Source organism: Homalodisca vitripennis, chromosome 6, assembly GCF_021130785.1.
Source record: "Homalodisca vitripennis isolate AUS2020 chromosome 6, UT_GWSS_2.1, whole genome shotgun sequence".
In the NCBI taxonomy this organism is placed as follows: Eukaryota; Metazoa; Arthropoda; class Insecta; order Hemiptera; family Cicadellidae; genus Homalodisca; species Homalodisca vitripennis.
Genome location: NC_060212.1, coordinates 17,398,687 through 17,415,750, shown reverse-complemented (window position 1 = coordinate 17,415,750; position 17,064 = coordinate 17,398,687). Strand labels below are relative to the sequence as shown.

General features: G+C 34.5%; 1 protein-coding gene across 4 annotated transcripts in view; it reads right to left on the bottom strand.

Annotated features, from left to right (window-relative positions):
* The window catches only part of LOC124364151 (irregular chiasm C-roughest protein), a 393,724-nt gene extending 382,892 nt beyond the window's left edge, over nt 1-10,832 (bottom strand). For all 4 annotated transcript variants that reach the window (XM_046819395.1, XM_046819397.1, XM_046819396.1 and 1 more), the window contains exon 1: nt 10,547-10,832. The gene's annotated coding sequence lies outside the window, so the exon portion shown is untranslated. The remainder of the gene's footprint in view (nt 1-10,546) is intronic.
* Between the last annotated feature and the right edge of the window lie 6,232 nt (nt 10,833-17,064).

Here is a 17,064-nt window from a genome sequence, read left to right as displayed (position 1 = left end):
GGATTCAGTAACTTGTTTGGAACTCTTTGATCTGCACAGATTATAAATTATTAAAAAATAAGCACCGATTATTAGTTCCTTGTTATTATATATGTTGTATTTTATATTGATTAGATTTGCTATAGGCCTGAATATGTTTTTTATTTAGTATAACAGCTATAACGAACATTCCTTTGGCAAGTTTTTGGAAACGAACGAACCTATTCATCTTTTAAGTGTTAGCTTATATTAAAACAGGTTGTTCATAAATGAATGTATTTTACAGTACTTTTTATCTTCTGCAAATTACGACTAATTATAAGAGTAAGTGCATACTTAATCCGTTCTCGTAATTTAAATATGACAACCTAGTTAGATCATAATGACATAGAAGTTAATTACTTACTACAATAATTAATATACAAAGTCCTGGTATTATGAAAACTATTTATTACATTATTTGAAATAAACAATATAAATAAAGTAGTATAAATCTTATTATATAATGAAATGGACTAAAATTTTAAAGGGAATAAATAAGAGTTTTGAGTGAAAATAACAAGGGATAGAATGAACATTTGTCTGCAATTACATAAAGACTACTACAGAATTCCACCGTCGTCCGTCATGCATTGTTGGGAGACCACATAAATGCATAAAAAGGGAGAAGGAAGGAATTTAACTTAACGATTACGGTTGAAGTTAAGTAAACATTAGTGTTAGACTTTTCAGAGAAATTAAGCTCTCCAAAAGAATACATTTGCACTATGTTAATCTAAGGTCATAATTTTGGATTTTGCTGTTTATAAGAGTTTTAGCGTTGTATGACAATGTTTATTGGCAGTATATCATGATTGAGTCATCACAGTAATAAGAGTATACACAGTCATGATTACTAAACCTGCATGCCTTAACCTGATACATGCTATGTAAAGGGTTACTCATAATATGATACAACAAGATACAACAAGATTTTATTCCTTGTAGTAATAACTTTTAACATTTTAATTTAGTCATATTATTTATCTAAGATATGAAATATTTATAACTTACAGACGCTAAAACATACTTTCTTGATATGGTCAGTCGTATAAAAATAATTGAAAATATGATTAAAACTAGTAATTAAGCGTAATTATTACTGACTCACTTTTTGCATTTTATGCAACAGAGTTAACCCCTACCCCAAGTTATTTTAAGCAGACTAAAATCCTTTAGCGTTTCAGATAGGGTTGTTTATTTTTATTTTTTTTCATTAGGGTAGTAAAAGATCGATAGGTCTACAAGTTGTATTTGACGTTTGACTTCCTTCCTTTATTTTTGAATAGGGTGTGGAGAAACCCTTTAAAATACACCCACGTTCATATCAATTACCTACCAAATAATTAGGTAACACATGGCAACATTTAGATCTCCTGTGGTAACACGTATCAGAGTAAATGATCTAAAGTTGCCCAAACCACTCTGGTGTGGCCAGAATTGTCGCGACTAACGTGTGATGTGGTAGCGGCAGTTTTATCTGTTCGCAGTTGAACTGCGGTTCATGATTAAAATTAGGTACACCGTAAACCTGATATGTTGTGTAAAATACGCTAGATTGATCTCTTTGACGCTGTGATGGGAAGATCTATATCTTACTGGAAAATACATAAGTTGGAATCTAAGAACATTCTTACATATGAATGAAACACATTCCTACTCTAAAACATTTGTAATAATCAATAGGGCTAACAAATTTATCATCCTAACGGAATCAGTAGCAGAACTAACAGGTGTCAACTGAACATAGTAGCTGCAGTGGACTGAAGGAGACGCCTTCACATGCAGGATACTGCCCGCAGCCACCGGCACAGCTGGCCAGCGGGTTGCATTTAGCAAACATCAAAGGCGCATTATGTGGCGCGTTACGCTGTTATATTATTCTGTACGGTCGGTGTGTTATGAGGTTACTAAATTATAGCGCGTGCTGTAACACTAGACAAATCCAAGATACCGAGGGATCTATATGAGTCTCTCATATATGTTTTATTGGGAGTAATGTAACCAACATAAAGTATATTCAGAGGACATTATAATCGAATTAATAATAAAGAGAGCATTTAGGGCGCGATTTGGGAAATTACAACTACCATTACTTCAAATTATTAAAACAAAAAATACAATATATATATATATATATATATATATATATATATATATATATATATATATATATATGAAATGTAATAGTAATTATTTCTTCGAATGAGTAAAATCAGTTCTTAAGCAAGCGCATTTCCATTCATTTATTCAATGTAATTTTTAATATTCTATATACTCGTATTTATTTAAATAACTCACTCCACTATTTATGCTAAAAACCTCACATTACTTATTTTTATTAAAAATAATTTTGCACAAACAATACAGCAATTTCTGTGAAACACCTTTTCTTAAAACCATCACCTTGTAGTTAGGCATCGCAAACTCTGCCGACTATTATCCGACACAAGAGAGAATGGTATTTAAATAGAAAGCAACACAACGTTAGTTTTTAAATGCTTAGAATATTACACAGTTCTCCTAAACTTCGAGCGAAATAAGTAGTGTTTGATTATTCACTAAAAATGTACATTTTATTAATACCTCAGAGCTTAATGTTATATTTCTAATATAAATACTAATTAAACACTGTGTTTATTTACCTTTGCAACATCATACAAGGCCTTCTCAAGTATCCTTGAAGCAATAATTATCTTGCAATTATCGACCTCAACGTAGCGTAGGGGTAAAGCTACAGGAGATCATGGGTTCGATTCCCGGAGAGGTCAAAACGATTTTGTAAGCAACTTTCGATCGTTTTCCCTTAAAAACGATTAATATAATCGAAAAAAAAAAATCTAAATTCCTCAAACAGTGGATACATTTAGTTAAACAAACTACATACACTTTATGATAATTCACGCCTAGATTAGGTAGGAATTAGATACAACCTTCTATAACAAATCGTGTTGGCCAAGATTACAACTAGTGTCGGGATTTTCAACACCTCCAGATCAGATGTGTCGGCTCAGCGCTAACTTCCGGTTAATCACTGAACAGCCACTTAAGCGGAAACGGAGGTAAGAGATCGGTCGACTTCCGGTACCGGTAACGGCGTTCCCCCCCGGCCCACATAATTGCTACAGATTCCGTGGTCGGCGGCGCGAACGAAAACTTTTCGATACGCGAGCCGCTTTCAAAGAGTAAAGTTTAATTAAAAGTGATCGGCGTAATACAAAAAGTTGGCAGGCTGATTATTAAGCGAACAGAGCGACTATTCACAACCTGCGGCCGCGCTTGATTGTTTTCAAATATTTCGTTTAGAGGTCCGCGTTTCATTGGTTTGCTTTGAAATCGATTCTAATTAAAAGCAACAGAACCTTTTCATTTTGATATTGGGAGTAGCAGTCTCCGCCAGCGTGCAGCCGCTGTGCTTCCGTTTGTGCTCGGATATTTCATGCATTCCAAAAAAACAAACAAAACCCATTCGTATATTTCAAGTCATTATTATATTTTTAGCTCTCAGTTCTATCTCTGCACAATCCAGCAGTGGTTTGGAGGATTGATTGCGTTAACTTTGTTTAATTCAAGTACGCGATTGGTAATTTACCTGCATGTAAGGCTTCCATTAAAGCCTTCAGGGAAATTAAATTTAGGACTCTCAATTTAAATTATTGTTCATTAAATCATTACATTTTCAGATATCCATGAAAGATGATACCAACAGTTTACATCTAAAAAGTCCAAATTGTTTGCCAACGTAAAATTACAAAAACTGTAACACGAAGTTTCGATAACTGATATCAGTTCATTTCTTCAGGACAAAAATGTACATCTTAATATAACAGGTTAGGCATTCACGAAATATGGCAATGAACGTACTACAGAAAATATTAACATAAATATATTTTTAGGGGAATTTCCTTTCTGATAGCTAGTTATAATTTGGTTAGTTAAAAAAATTATGTTGTGCTAATATCACCTTGTCTTGACTCCAGAAGAAGAGTGAACACGTAACAGCTCTCGCAACGTGGCATTGAAGTGCTTTTAACATACCAGAATATCAAATGTAGAAAAACCTGCTCTACTTTGGAAACGTTACGTGTTTCTAACATAAAAATATTTTTTCATGGCACACCAAAATGTTCACTAGGATAAATCTTAATATCTCAAAATTATTAATTACGAAATTGAACTAAACCTTAATAAAGCCTATGTTATTTTCTTTATTAAATTGGTCAAAATCAGAACTGATATGTTTGCTTTAATTTAATCAATAAACAATTTATTACTTATCCTCCTTCAACTGCGTCTTACCTTCCATTAAAATGTTTAAAAAATATCCGCGAGAGAGGAGAACTATTAGTCTAATGAATAAAATTTAAAAAAAATAAATAAATTAAATGGAGTACAGGTCTAGTGTCCACACAGACCGCTATTACGAGATAGATATTTGGCTAAAATATATTTTACTAATGATATTTGCTACAGGCTAAAACATTAGGCTAAACAATCCTACTCCGACGTACCTCCAGTCTGGATTTATGCGGACGCGAGGGGAGGTAGAAGTGCACTAATCACAGTTGAGAAGTCGGCGAAGCGATACAGACGGTCCAATCAGGGGTTGAATAATGACAACCCCAGGTCATAGCGTCATTACTTGAGCCGGGCCACGCGCCATCGTTAGCGATATCGTTAGGTGTTCGTCAACGATAAATATGACGAAAGGCAGACAGACGGTTGCGCCGATGGTTCAGACATAACCTTCTTACCTGATGTTTTTGAGAGTTCACGTTGTAAACGATATCGTTGATAAATATTTAGAGAACTGACTATCGGCACATGTTTTATTGCAACCACGGTGCTATCGTTGGTTTGTAATATCGTTCGGCATTAGCAATTTACTGTTATCCTAGTTCTATCTTTGAAAGTGATCCATGAGATATAGTACATTATTGAAATTTCATATTGTTAACGATACAATCAGAGATAGTCTTGAACAATGATGAACCAGCAACAATATACCACTAACGATCACATTATCGAGAAAAACGCGTTAATGCCAATCATAGACCAGTCGTTGGTAAAGAGCTCGTGTTGGATTCAATTTGTTATCGTTTGCAAATTTTTGACATTTCATCGTCATTTATTGCTGAATACCGCCAATAATGAATTAGTCTATAGAGAGCAATTCACTTCAAGTCAACTTTGGTAGCAATTTTACATACTGGATTACATCCAGTACGTAACACATCCAACAACAACGTCGTTAGCCTATATTTATCAACGACAAATTTTTATTAACAATAGAGAAATAATTTTTCAATAATAAAATTTTATAATACATCTTGTTCTCATAGTTTGATATTAAATTATGGTAAATCTTCTAATTTTAACTCTGTCTTTGTTTATCAACAATAAATACGGACATTGATAGAATGATCTGACGATAATAACGTGTTATTGTTGTCCTCTTTGTTATCGTCGTTTGATATTAGATTACGGTCAATCATCTCATTTTAACTCTGTCTTTGTTTGTCAACAATAAAATACGGACAGTGATAGAATGATCACGACGTGGTAATAACGTGTTACTGTCCTCTTTATTATCATCGTTTGGTATTAGATTACGGCAAATCTTCTAATTTTAACTCTGTCTTTGTTTATAAACAATAAATACGGACAGTGATAGAATGGTCTGACGATAACAACGTGTTACAGTCCACCTTGTTATCATCGTTTGATATTAGATAAACCTTCTATTTTAATTATCTTTTTTATCACCAATAAACAAGGACCGTGATAGAGTAGTCTGAGGATAATAAGGTGTTAATTGACCTGTGTACTATCGTTGATTAATCCTACTTTAGATATTAGACGATGCCAATACATCTTATTATCTACGACATAATTTTTGTTAATCTATAATGAATATGGAAAGTGACAAAATGGTCTAATAATACGCGTTGCTCTATCTTCCACGCTATCATCGTTGATTAGGATCTTTGGATTTTGGATTATAATATATGTAACAGCATCGTTGCTGTTTATCAACGATAAGTATTGAACATAAGTCTGGTCAAACAACACTACAGCCGTTACTGCCGAGCTTGATACTATCGTTGGTATTTCACTTATCTTAGATATTGAACAATTCGTTGCAAATTGAAAATGATGTCTTGCGACATCCCTCAACAATAAAAACATCTATTACATTTAGCATCAATATCTCAGAATCGGTTCCCTTCAACATTCTTATTTATGGATTTAATGCGTATTAAACATTCTTGAAAAATATTGGTATAAAAATATAAAGAAAGCTAATAGTTTATAAACTATATGTAGTAGTATAATATACCAAGTTACGGCTGTGGTATTGATTAGTTAACATTTCATTACGATTTATTCTCAATAAAAACTCAGAGAGTGGCATAATCATTCCTAATTTATCATTGAACGTAAAAATAAAACGTGAGTTTATGACTCTGTATGATAAAATATTAATATAACATACAAGTCTAAATTGAAATTAACCATAAACTACAATACGTGCTACCATCTTTTTATTGCACAATTGAACAATGATAAAGCGTCTCTGAAGTGCCGTTTTAATTATGCAACACAAAACACTAAGCCAAAGTAATAATATAGCATACATCGGAGTAATAAAAGCTCGTGTACACAAAATGAGTCCCTCCGCGAGAATACCTACGATCGTTAAAAGGTAGATAAAACAGCGCGTTGGTCTAATGAAAATTTCCATTCAGAGTCAGACACCGTGCCGTAGATAAGACAGTTTGCTTTACAGCTTTTTATAACGGCTCTATTCTTTTTCTCTCGCTTTTCCACCAAAAGGATCCAACCTTCATTTAGCGTACACAGGTTCACTAACTGGATGTTAACTTATAATGCGCCGGGAACGAGTTAAAAACTCGAAACGGTCCTCGGTTTCACTTACCGTCTTAAACAGATTTATATGTATTTGTGAATATACATAGCATACGTCGAATATTGCAAATTGTGTGATCGTACTTGCAAGATTTGCAATTATGAAAATTTCTAATTTTTTTGGATCTGAAACTGTGTACTTTTCTAGTGGCACATAAAGTATGTTTGTAATTTTAAGTGTATTAAAACTTATTTGACAAAACAACTATCGATGGTGATGAAAAATGTATTTATTTTATCCCTTTAAATTTTGCTTGGAGTCTTGTTAGGGGATTCTTTACGGGAATGTTCCACAGCTATGATGGAACGTCATATTGTGGTATATCTTCACAGAATTCAACAGGGTTACGAAATATCATCAGCGACAACGGTACACGAGTATACCCCTGTTTGTTTATAATCTGAAGTACAAGATCGAACAATTATATATATTGGGGTCGACAAAATTTCAAATAATTGAAATTTATTCAATTCCAACTCTCTAATAAATTTTGAAATGCAAGAATTACAAATTATATATCATAATTAGGTTTCTGTTTGCTTAAAGAAAGGCAATTATCTAAATTGTATGCTTAGGCCCGTGGCCCATCTTGGTCTCATGATTTTTTAGAGTGTACTGGTCAAAAACCATTAGTAAGTAAAAAAAAAAAAAAAAAACAGTGACTACAACACTTAAGTACCGCCTGTACTGGCGGAAATTAGAACTTTATCCCCAATAGAACAATATTATATTATGTATTATCCTGCAATTATTTAAAGCTATCATGAATACGGATCCAAACACTTTAGTTTTTCAATATTTTAATTCTAAAGCTCTCAAAACTTTTTATGTGTGACTGGTTAAATACTTAAAACTATGCACTTCACAACACAAGAAAAACACAAAGGAAAGGTTTTGAATGCGCATTTATACGATCATCAAAATAAGATAATTCTACGATCAAACCCGTCAACAAACTTTCAACAATGAAAAGCAAGTAATTATTGAATAACATTAGCTTTGGCGATGGATTCTCCCATCAATAAAACAACTACAGACAAATATTGTACGTTAAAATATATTGTTAATTAGAATTGAACCAACTTGAGTAAAAACACACGATATACTTTCGAAGTTAATGTTAATACAATAGAAGACGCGTTACTATGGGATCGGTAGGATGTGGACATTAACTGAATTAACGCCATGTCAGTCCGTCAGTACACTTAAATTTACAACAATAAAACTACCACTCGGTCTGCTATTATAGTTGTTACTATAGTATTTTACTTGGATCGTTGTTTGTCTAACGTTATTTATTGTTGTACAACGAGTAAACATTGGATTACGGGAATGGACATTTTATTGTTCATTTATAATTTTAATTTTGTTATCAAATAGGCAATAATCTTTTGTTTCAAAGATGTTTTAAGTTTTACAAAATTATTAATACCGATCTGAAACTATTTTTTTTTATTTATTACTAGTAGGTTACAGTATTAATTTCCACAAATATAATTTTTCAATTAAAAGTGTATTCTCTACCACATAAATTAATTTCTATGACTCCACTGTCAGTAGAAGTAATATGGCTAAGCAATTTCTTAAATGTTGAAATTTTATCAGTTCCATATTCTTAGCTCAAAACTATGGAGTACAAAATTATGTTTAGCGTAGTATATGTGTACTTTTATCCTCCTAACATTTACAATCGTGTAATTTTTTTCAAAAAATATAATAAAATTTAGACGATTGAATAAGATTGTATTCATATTAGTCGTGGACAACAAACAATTTCGGAATATGTTAATTAGTGTCGCTCCTACAAGGAGTTCCAATTAACGTAATAGTTTGATTGTGATTGCTAATTAGTTTGGCATACTTTACAGCTAATACATGATAAAAGTGGATGGATACCTGCGTTCACCCTTACTAATTGACTATTCCCTTTAATGTAATTATACATATTTGAGGCACCACTAAAAAAACTAATAACGCGGAAAATATTTTAGCATGTACTAATTTAAATACATATGACTTAAAAAAGATTTTTAGTGAATAATTTATTTTAAAACGCGTAGATTTTGGGGAAATATCAATTTTATTTGATACTTTATCATTGCAGTTATGATTTCTCACCGAGTTAAGACGCATATTGTTGTTGGTTGAACCATTTCCACTTGAACGTGTTTTATTTTATAATGAATTTCAGGTTAATACAACATATACAAAAGTTTTTTGTCGTGACAAAATATATTCGTATTTTTACGATATAATGTATATGTAGTATACGAATAATGTTGCTTTCAAACGGAGAAGTAAAAACTCAGCTGTTAGAAAAAGAGTAAGGAAGTGATCTATCGCATTTACGACATGAAAAGTGTTCAACGCGTAGTAAAACTCGAGAGATGCCAATTTAACTGAAACAGTTAACCACGATATCCATGATGTACGTACGGGGTCGTTAGCTTTGCGCCCATGTGGGAATTTAGTTTCCATTACATGGTCTTAAATATTTGAGTGGGTCTCCTACTTAGGCCTGCGGGAGCTTGCGTGCTGTACACTGTACAGGTTTGCTTTTAGGAGGTCCCTACAGTTCTAGCGATACACATCGTGGCAAATTATACTTGTACAATTCCTTACCGACGCGCTTAAAGTTGAATTCTGGCAAAGTTTGTGGTAAATATTTGGCATTACTTTAACTAAGAAAGAGTATATTAGCGAAACATAGTGTCATTGTTAATTGGTAAGGTATTACGGTATTCCTATAACAGCTCCAACTCAAGAAAATTTGTGAATCGCGGTAGTTAAATGTTTTTAAGAATTTCGGAGTTTTTATTCCGATTGATTGGATTATTTACAATGGGAATCATTCTTAGCGGGAAAACTATTAGCCGAATGCTGATTTACGTTTTTTTCAACGAGAAATGGTTGGACAATATAAAAACAATTAAAACATTGACGTTCTATTCGACATTACTGTGAAAGGCAATTAAACTATCGACAAACAACCCTAGTGGCCCAGAGATAGCGACCGTTACGATCGTTTAACGACGGAATTTACAACTGATATAGCAATTATTAGCGTCCTACAAGATCTTAGCGTAGTTTCTCTTTAATGGACGTGCAGTTACGATCTCCTGCGAGGATCTCTCCTCAGAGGAGCGATGACACTGAAGATGAGGGAGGGAAGGTGGTTACTCTGTTGATAATTTTTAATGGAATCTGTGAAATTTACTACTCTTGGACACGATGTTAAAAAAATTAACGTTGGTACAATTATGAGTGTTTGGACCGAAAAGTAGCTCAATACTTTTTATTGGTTGTTGGAAGTCTGATCTTCATATGACTTGGGTTTTTCAAGCCGGGTGCGTAGGCTACACAAAAATTGGATTTATCACGGAATATAATTATGGCTACAAATTTTTGAATTATAATGTTTTTATTAAAGCTTTGTTAAACTTTTGGTGAAAAGGGGGTTCAATGATAAAAAACTTGCAATTGTTTTCGCTTGTAGAGTGTGTTCCTTATGAACCTGACGCGTCAAAGGTTCCGAAGGGTTCACTGAAAGGATACGCTAGGTCGAGGACAGGTGTTTCTAACATCCCTAGACCTTACCTGGCGGGATATCCAAGGGTTAATCCAAAGGGCACAACACAAGTGCTGGTGTAGTGTGGCTACAAGCCATCGATCTGTTGGTAGGTAATCGTGCGGTACGAAGGTAGGCCAACACCGTCTAACGACCCTTCTCGGACACAGTGGTAGTGTCAGGTCACGTGGTACATACCCGGCACTCACTGACTGGGGTCACACACGTAGATCTCCACGGTCACAGGTCACAGGTCACAAGCACACAAGTGTCGTCGACACGACTACGCGCTCACACAACTTCACAGCTCGACTCTCGGAGCACGACTGGCGTGTGTGCGGCGCGCGCCTGGGACCCCCACCACCACTCACCTTCCTCCCCTACTTCCCCTCCGCCGTAGCACCTCGCGCCACGCTATATATCAATGGAACATTTCCCAGTCTTGTTTTCCCTCCGACGCGGCAAAATATGTACTGCCTTCAAATTTCGCGAGGAGTTTTCATAAGCGCCCCCATAAATTGTGAAGTGTATATTTCTTGTTTCCCACCTGTACAGACTTCGTCTTCTACTACCTCGACACATATTTTATAAGGTGCAGAAGCACGTACATAGACCGGTTACTTTGCCCTTCACTTCTTCCTCCGGATAATTAATGGACTGAAAACATCTTTAGATTGGAGCGGCTAGAAGCGATGTTCCTCACCTACTGTTTTTGGTCTGCTATCCTATCCCCAGTGCATGATCTACTGAACTGCTTTGGGGCATCAACGAGACAAAAACCCTAGCGTTTTTTAATTCCTTTTTTAAATGTCCTGTTAGACAACTCTGGCAAGGATAAGGCATTGGACAGAGACTTTATCAAAGCCAAATGTCTCTCGTTTATGTTCTGGTGAAAATACATCTCTATATTCTACCAGCTTATGAACAATTTAGTTCTCTCAATCTCACGCATTAAAAACTACTCCAAAATACATTTTATCTCATGTGACTCCGTGTATCATAAAATAAGAACACCAGAGTAGACCACAGTAAACAGAGAAAGTGAATATTCCGGTTCTGGAGCTCGGGAGGATTGCAGAAATGGGTATTCTTCCTAATATCAATATACTAATACTGGTAGTTTCGTGATCAAAGTAAAGTTTTCCTATAACATCCATGTTTGGTTATTGGTCTTTTTACCTTGGGCAGTGAGTAGAAATAGATTAGAGAAGTTGGGATTCTTACTAATGTACTAACTGAAGTTTTCCATTCGTGATCAAGGTAATGTTTTCCGATGGCACCCATGTTTGTTGAAATTGCTCTAGTCCTTGTATGCGGAAGTTGTTGGGATTCTTACTAATGTACTAACTGACCTCGGCCAATATTAGTGGCATTTCGTGATCAAGGTAAAGGTGTCTGATGACACCCATGATTCGTGATATTTATCTTTAGATATTGAGTAGTGCTAAGAAATGGATTGCGGAAATTGTTGGGATTCTTACTAATGTACTAACTGACCTTGGCCAATATTAGTGCCATTTCGTGATTAAGGTAATGTTTTCCAATGGCACCAATGTTTCGTGATATTGAACTTTGGACTTTTGCAGTAAGAGGAAATTGATTGCAAAAAATTGGGATTCTCTCAAATGTACTAACTGTCTTCAAGCAAGTTTAGTGACATTTTGAATCAAATTGCAGTAAATGATTACACCATTGTTCGATGGTAAGAATTTCTGATAGACTCTATGAGGTGTGAAGGGATGGATTGTAAAATGGACGTTATTCCTTAATCGACCTTAAGTTATATTGCCATCTTGAGATTTAATGTTCACAAAGAGAAAGTGTCCTGTGACGGTACTGAACATCTCGTTCTGATACAGCGAACGGGAAAGCTATAATATAGCCTACTGTTGACCGTATGGACTTAGCATTCTCTTCAAATAGATCTGATCCAAATAACATTATCTGCTGATATTCGTTTAAAATATTACTAATTCTTGATTTATTAATTTTTTAAATAATGACATTTTACAGTAACTAATTCAAAATATTAAAATCTAGCTTGTTTTAGTTTGCGTGGTTCTGACAGAAATGAATTCAGTGAGAGTAGTTCACATTTATGAATCAAAATGTGAAAACGATGAAAGGTCTTCTATTTATTATCGTATAGTGATTTTCTCAGTACTGTAGCACTTCAACTACTCCTGTTGTCAGTAGTGAGTGACCTTAAAGTACACGGATGAACCATATCGGCGACAGAAACAGGAGACAATGCGCGCTGGGTGAGACACGCTCCGAGAGACATGAGACATGCCGACATGTCGCAGCCCCGCACGTACACTAGCTGTCATCCTCGTTACAACGACAACGACAACGACACAAGAGAGTGACTGTGCTCGTGCCGAGGACCTGCGCGTGTCAAAGAAGCCTTCACTAGACCCGATGTTCCCTATTTGGAGTACAGTGACTCTGACGCAAGGATTTGTTCCGCCATCTCACTCCAGTGTTTTATTTCGAACCTCTTCTATTATGTGGTTACGCGTCCCTTCCTCTTTTTCCTTGGGTTTACGGATGGTATTGAGTATTTTTTCAAATTTTTCAAGGATAAGTAAAAGTTTGATGAGTCGAAATAGAATTGAATTGAATCATAGTTTATTTCCAAAAATATTTACGTGGAATAAGATAGAACTTGTAAATAAAATGTAGCAAGAAATCCACAATAACTCATCATAAATTTAGTTACTATACATTTGGTGGAATTACATTAAGTAACTAATTATTGGACATTAATTTATTATCAAATTTCCATTATCTGATTACAATACTAGTAAAATGTTTACATAAAAATATTATACACATACATTTAAAGTGGCCTAGGAAATCAGCCTACACGAGCAGAAAAGCCTGTGCGTAGACTCGAGTTGCTTCCCTGGAGATTTTGGACGGATTGAATGTGGTGATTGATTATCATATAACATCAACACACACACAAACACACACACACACACACACACACACACACACACACACACACACACTCACACACACCGACACAAGCCAAAACCCGTATTTAGATAATATGGTATTGAAATTCATTTAGCGTAAATACTACAAATAGTTGAATGGAAAGAAAATAAAATCAGGAATGATGTGTTACAACGATAATAACCAGAAATTAAATTATTTGTGCACTTATGTCTCAAGACAAAATAGTTAATTTATGGCAATACCTTCAGAACTGAAGAGGTTACTCAGGAGGATTACATATCTTATTTTCGCCTTAAGTTAGTTTTTTTTCGATACAACGATTGAATCACTAACTAATACTGTTTAGGACACGATGGGCATGGCTGTACGGCTGACACACCACAGTCTCCCATGTAAATTCAACTAAATGTCACTACAGTTGCAGACTGTTGATCAAGTATTGCTGCTACCCCCTTCACGTCTCCCTTCTAGGGGAACTCCAATGTTTCAAACTTAACACATTCGAATTTAATAATGGACATACTTCCCACGCGAAGTTCTCACTTTCTCTGATGGAGCACTATTTCAGATCGTGTTAATGTTACGGGTAGTGTATAACACTTACTGGATGTTAACAGTAAAATGTAAATAAGGAAACAAAGCAATACGAAAACTTTGCAGCATAACGGAACTTTAACTAAGGAAAAAACACGCCTTTAGCCACAGATTAGTCACACGTAAGAAATGTTTCGATTTTACATTCGTGGGACATCTTTGGATGCGCATAACGGTTTGAAAGAATGTCAGTTTGTATTTGGTTTTATAGTATATAGAGAACTATTAATGTGGGTAGGAAAGTCGTCAGTCATCTTTTGGAGATTCTTTCAAAATTAAATTTAGTCGTCAAGGCAAAAACCAAATTAATTCAATTTGGGTGACAGTGAACTTAATATTTGTTACAATATTGAACAATATAATTAAATACAATTGTAAACGATATTGTTCTAAAAACACAACATTGGGTGGGAAAACAACACTAGGTTGATTGATCATCTACCTCTAGGTTGTGTTAAAATCTTCAATTTTTCACCTCTAACTTCAAAATACATCGTCATAGATGGCAAGTAAATATGATATATTACACCTGAATAATTAGAAGATCGTTTTAACGAGCGGATGAGTATCTATGCAAAAAGATATCTTCAGCTTGCTTCTCCAGGGATATTTGCACATGGTTTATCGGATCACGTGACTATACCTAGTGAAGACTGGCCTTCTGGTATGATTAAATAGATATTAATAAAATACAGTGTGTTCACAAAGTAATGTCACACTTTTTATTGTTTTAGCTGGTACCCTATTATTGGTCGCAGATCTACCAAACAGGTGTAAATTAAAACATCTTTTTGTAAAGTTTTATTTTCATTGGTTGAGTTTCCCTTGATTGTCAGTCATGACAACTTTACAAATAGCGATTGAACCTGTTAGTCTAGAAGTCTGATCAAAGTGCGGGAGAAGATCAATGTTCGCTAGGACGGCAGGGCGATTCATGACGGTCATGTTGAGCTAACGTGAAACTGTTTAATGTACTCTTTAATATTATGATGATAACATTCTTGTGCCGTATACACTTTTGTATAAATTTATTTAAAAGTGTGACATGATTTCGTGGACACACTGTATATGAAGAAATGTTGCAACTGAAAAGTGAAGTGGTAAAGTGGATCCGCAGTTCTGCCCACGAAGTAAGAGAGGATCTACAAGTTTTGTAGGTGGGTAGTTGAACGACTAGAGGCAGGATTTGTTCTATAACAGCTACGCTTACAGATGAGTTCTTGGATCCTAGTTCCAGGATAAACTACATCGATGTGTCGTGTCAATTGTACAGATTTGTTCTCTGTTCGGTTACACATCAAATAGACTGTTCACAGTTCGAAGTTTCTGGTACTGATAGAACTAACATCAGATCTGACTGTACCTTTATTTAGGTTCGTTTCTCTCAAAAACCATACAATTTTTGGATCCTCATGATTTCATAACTTGTAAAATATACGTATAACTAAAATTGCATATGAAGTCTAAAATGCACTGCCAGCCTAACCTTTTTGTTACACCCTGTGGTTTGAAATACAAAATATTCATAAAAATTAAGAATGATAGTTAAAGACTTTTACAGGCCAGTAAAGAGGAAAATTAAATTATTTACCGTTTAAATATTTTATAGAATAAACCATAAAATGAATGAAGTTGGCTAATTTCACATCAAGGAAAACTGTAGTATGTAATTAAAGCGTTATAGTATACATAAAGATTACAGAGAAAATGTGAATTGTTATATCGTTTGTCATAGTTTGCTGTATATTAATATTGTTGTGCGTCATATTTTACACGTTTACCATGCATATCCAATATTTAGATAGTTATTCGAATTTACATCAATATCTTTACTGAGGCGTATTACAATATATAAGTTTAACATCATATCTAGTACAATAAATTATCCATATCGCAAAGTTATTTTAATATATTATTTACTTAATAGTAGGAATTAAACTACAGGGTAAGTTAATGTTTTTACATGATTCATAATGTGTAATAAATACCGAAAAGAGTTCCAACAATTATGTTTATATACATAAGAATGAATTGATATTGACCGAATAAATTTACGTTAGTAAATCTTAAGCACAACATTTCGAACAGATAATGATCGCAGTCAGTTAAAAGATAAATTTCAAGAAGTACGGTATAAAGCACCGGTAAAAACATTGTCATTAATTTATATATACACCATACACAATTAGTATTAACAGTTAATGGTATTTTCTAGAATTCATTAGCAATGAAGCACTAAAATCTAAGTTTCTATATTGAAGTGTTAATGGATTTTAGATGAATTCCTCTTTAATTAACGTCGGTTTAAGCCTTGGCGTGTGAGTATCAGATACGCGTCCAGTATCGATCCCTTTTAATAAATATTAAAATTAATTTTCTCAAAAGAAGACAAAATGGAAAATAACTTATTTTTAGAAATCTGTCGAACATTACTTTCATAGTCGAATAAGCTGAACGTTACATAAGACAGTTGAGGGAGACGATGGCCGAGCGGTCTAAGACGTCGGACTCTGGATGAGAGTTAAAGATAGCGCAGGATAAAATCCTGTCTTTGACCGAAGTACCTGTATCCAGTACCTTGTACTGTGTCGACTCTCACCATTATTCTGTTTCTAAGATCCTCCCACAGGGCAGTGGTCCTTGAGACCGGGCAGAATAAACCTTTAAAGGGAATCGGCCTACCCTATAAAAATAAAAATTTGTATCATGAAGTATTTCACTACGACAGAGTTTGCTGTCATTTCACAACTTGTATCCCCTATAGTGCAGTAACATTAGCGGTATCATACTTGGTAATAATTTTGCCTTTTTTTAATGTAATTTTACGTTGCCCATGGGGAAATGCAAAGATTGTTAGGTAGGCACTCGAAATTGAGCCGTAGGTCAGAATTAATGTTTTAGGAAGAGACGCGCGTATGTGTCATTGTTAAGAATCTCATCGTAGCGAAAACTGGTAAGTATAGCCATTAATGTTTGTCTACTTTTA